This window comes from Malurus melanocephalus, unplaced genomic scaffold, assembly GCF_030028575.1.
Source record: "Malurus melanocephalus ecotype Western Australia unplaced genomic scaffold, MMel_1.1 scaffold_1052, whole genome shotgun sequence".
Classification (NCBI taxonomy): Eukaryota; Metazoa; Chordata; class Aves; order Passeriformes; family Maluridae; genus Malurus; species Malurus melanocephalus.
In genome coordinates, this window is record NW_026624284.1 from 107,336 (window position 1) to 111,832 (window position 4,497).

Below are 4,497 nucleotides of genomic sequence, written 5' to 3' on the forward strand. Positions count from 1 at the left end.
GCCTTTCCTTCCTCCCCTCTGCTGCTTCCTCATCCATTATTTGTGAGTCTGAAAGCAGAAAGGCACCTTTGGGCTGTGCCCTGCCAAGATCCTTTCCTGGGAAAAGGGAAACATCCTGCTGGAAAAACATCCCAGGACCTTTTCCAGGTGTTTGTCTGTGGGAAAGGCAACCACAAAAATCAGGGCATGCTCCTGAAATCCTGGGGTACAGCCTCAAAGCCCCCTTCTCTTGGAATTCATTGAAATCCATCCTCAGGTGACCAAAAGGGTGATATTTTATAGATTAATAATATAGATTTTAGATTAATAATATAGACTTATAGTATAGATTAATAATATAGATTATAGATTAATAACATAGATTTTATATTAATAATATAGATTAATAATATAGATTTTATAGATTAAAATAGATCAATAATATAGATTAATAATAGAAATTAATGATAGAGATTATAGATTAATAATACAGATTAATAGTATAGATTAATAATATTTAAATGGCACAAAAAGGGCCCAGAGCTCAGTCAAAAATAGGGGCTGTGGCTCTGCAGCCGGGGAGGATTTGGGATCTGATCCCAGGGAACAGGGACAGGGGAGGAACAGGGAATTCCCCCATGGAAAAGGGGTCAGGGATTGGAATGTGGTGCCCAGGGAGTGCCCCTGGAAGTGTCAGAGGGAGGGAATTCTCGAGGTGGAGCAGGAGRGGGAAAAGGGGATTGAAGGGAGCAGAGCTGTGTCCTTACCTCATATGGAGCTGTTGCTCCGTGCCCATCCCGCTATTTTTAGCTTTTCCAGCCTCCTGCTCCTGCYCTGTCTCATCAGAAACACCAATTCAGCTGCCTGGATAAGGCAGGAATGGGATTTCTCATCCCAGAGGGAATTGTTTTAGGAGCTGTGAAGGGGAATCACCACAGCTCCAAACAAGGGAATTCCCTTTTTGTCCCTTTCTCTGGTGACCCTGGGGCTGGGAGACAAACTCMAAAAAATCATCTTTGCATCCGCTTTTGAAAGGCTGAGAATGGGAAATAAACAGCAGGGATTTTATGGGAATGTCACTGGGCTGGGAGCAGGGACAGGAATCCCACACCCCCTCTGAGTTACTGATTTGGGGCCAACAGTCATTCCTGGGTGGAATTTTTCATCGTGGCTAAATCCCTGGAATTGCAGGCTGGCCGTGCAGGCAGAGGGAGCCAAATCCAGGGGTTGGATTAATTAATTAATTAATTGATTTATCCCRAGTGTGGGGTGTCCTGCATCCAACAATCCTGCAGTGCCAGCTCCATCCTTCCCAAATCCCAATCCCAGCTGGAGATCTCACGGATTTAGGACCAGTTAGGTGGATATTTTAAACAGCCCCACYTCCCCAAAAAGTGCATTTCTGCCAAAACTTGGGCATTGTGGGCATCAGCCCTGGAGCTGAGTTGAAATCCCCTTTATTTGTGCTCTGCTGTGGCTCAGAGGAGGCTCTGTCCCTGCACAGCCATTCCTGCCCCAAGGACCATCCCAAAGCCACTCTGGCACCTGCCTGCCTCGGGATATTCCTATTTTTGGAGTTTGGCTTTGTCCACGCCAGGTTTGTAGCGGGCTGGGTTTATTTTTCCAGCCTGCCAGTGCCTGTCCTGGGCTTTTCCCACCTTTTTCCCAATTAAAATCAAACCCTTAATGAGACCTCTGGGCTGGAGCACAGAGGGAGTGCTGCGTTTCCATAGGAAGTGTTTATTCTCGTCAATGGGAATAAATTAAATTGCAAGGAGGCAGCTGGAGCTTTCCTCAGGGCATCCCCATCTTCCCAGCAGGAATTCCCAATTCCCAAAATCCCATCCATCCCTGCCCTCTGGCAGTGTGACCCCATTCCCTGTGTCCTGTCCCTCCATCCCTTGGCCCCAGTCCCTCTCCTGCTCTCCTTCAGGCCCCAAAAAAGGTTCTGAGGTTTCCCTGGATCCTTCCCTTCTCTTTGGGGGGCTCAGAGCTCCTGGAAATTCCCTTTTCAGCCCTTCTGATGCAGCTTTAGGAATTGTCCAATTGAAAACAGAGCCTTCCTGGATGATTTCCATGGAAAAATCTGTTTGTTTTCCATTTGGTTGGTGGCTTTCAGATTGCTGGGGAATTAAAAATACTGGGGTGGCTTCAAGGAGTGCCCACGGTACCCTAGAAAGAGTTTGGGATGGGAAATGGGGATGGGAAATTGGAATGGGGAAATTGGGATGAGGAAATGGGGATGGGAAATTGGAATGGGGAATTGGGATGGGGAATTGGGATGGGGAATGGGGATGGGAATTCAGGATGGGGACTCGGGATGGGGAATCGGGATGGGGAATGGGGAATGGGAAATGGGGAATGGGAAATGGGGATGGGAAATGGGGATGGGAAATTGGGATGGGGAAATGGGATGGGAAATCGGGATGGGAAATCAGGATGGAAAATTGGGATGGGAAATCAGGATGGAAAATTGGGATGGGAATTCAGGATGGGGAAATCGTGATGGGGAATGGGGATGGGGAAATTGGGATGGGAAATCAGGATGGGAAATTGGGATGGGAATTGAGGATGGGGATGGGGGATGGGGAATGGGAAATGGGGATGGGAAATTGGGATGGGGAAATCAGGATGTGAAACAGCTGCATCCTTCTGTTTTGGGATTTAGGAAGGGATAATCCTGGTTTGGTTTTGTGTTTTTYTCCCCAGTCAATCTCTGGTGTTTTGGGGGGGTTGTAAAGGTGCTGCTTGTGAAGGATTCCAGAAATTTCCAGGGAAGTCAAAAAGGCACAGAAAAGGGAAGGATAGGGGGCCCTTAACCCTTTAGGGGTTCACCCCCTCCTGGGGCAGGGTAATGCATCCAAAACCATGGAAAACCCCTCGGCATCGTCTCCCTGAGATGAAAAAGGAATTTTTTCTGGGGCATTATCCACGGGTGTAATCCAAACAAACGCTCCCCTTCCCCAGCAGATGTCGGGTATTAACTGATTAAAAATAATCCCTTTTTTCCTTTATTTTTCTTGCTGGATTTAAACCYGGGGAAAGCTTTAGCTGGGCTTAGAGAGGAGCTAAATCCCTGACTCGCAGGAAATCGGCAGCAAATAAAGCCAAAATCCCGGGATCCGGATGTAATTCCCACTTCCATGGGGGGTGGCCGTGCTGGGGAACCTTTGGGAGCTTTCCTGGAGTGTTGGGGGATGGGCTGGGGCTGTTCCTGAGGATCCCAGAGCATCCCAGAGCATCCCAGAGCATCCCACAGCATCCCAGAGCATCCCACAGCATCCCAGAGCATCCCACAGCATCCCAGGGCATCCCAGAGCATCCCACAGCATCCCAGGACATTTCTGGGATTCCCAGAGCTCCCTCAGGAAATTTCTGTCAGGTCCCAACCCTGAGAACGTCAGGAAATGCTGAGTTTTCTGGGGTTTCCAAGGGTTTTTTTTTGATTTTTCAACATCAGGAGGAGCTGGAGSTGCTGGAGAAAGCCCAGAGGGGAACACGGAGCTGCTGCAGGGCTGGGAGAGCTGAGGGTGTGGAGAGGAGAAGGATCCAGGGAAAACTCAGAGCCTTTTTTGGGGCCTRAAGGGGCTCCAGGAGAGCTGGAGAGGGACTGGGGACAAGGGATGGAGGGACAGGACACAGGGAATGGGGTCACACTGCCAGAGGGCAGGGATGGATGGGATTTTGGGAATTCTGGGAGGATGGGGATGCCCTGAGATGAGGCCAGGAAAGCTCCAGCTGCCTCCTTGCAATTTAATTTATTTYTATTGATGAGAATCAACATTTCCTGTGGAAACGCAGCATTTCCCATGTTTAGGATCCACAGACAACAGGAGCTTTTCAGCAGGAAAAATCAGATTTTGTCAGAGCATCCATAAATTCAGCTATTCCAACCCCCTTTGTTCTGCAGCAGTTTGGGAGAGGATTTGTAGCAAATCCCAGCGGCTCCAAACAATTTCCCAGTTTTGGGAAGGAATTGTTCCCTGGAATGGTTTATCCCAAGGATTCCCCTGGATCCCTGGCAGTGCCCAAGGCCAGGCTGGACATTGTGGGAGGTGTCCCTGCCATGGCAGGGGTGGCACTGGATGGGATTTCAGATCCCTTCCATCCCAAACCATTCCCTGATTCTCCAATTCTCTGAAAACAGAGATAAAAAACATTCCCAGGTGTTCCACTCTTCCCTGATTTTCACCTGCTCCACACCCCAGCCGCATATTTTTTGGGGGATTTTGAAAAAAAAAAAAAAATTAATTAATTAAGCCTGGCTTTTGGATCAGCCAAAGCCAGACCTGAAAATGAATCTTTGAGCTGGGAATGCCCCTCTGGGAATGCCTGGAGGAAGGAAAATTCCCTGTCTGGGCTGCTTTGCTGAGCAAACCCCGCTCCTGATTTTTCCCTTTCTGTCCCAAAGATTTGTGGATGGAGCCCTTGGCAGCTGGGGGGGATCAGAGTGGGAGAGTGACTTGTGTGGGTAAAAATTAAATGTGGGGGTAAAATGGACATTGTGGGTAAAATGGA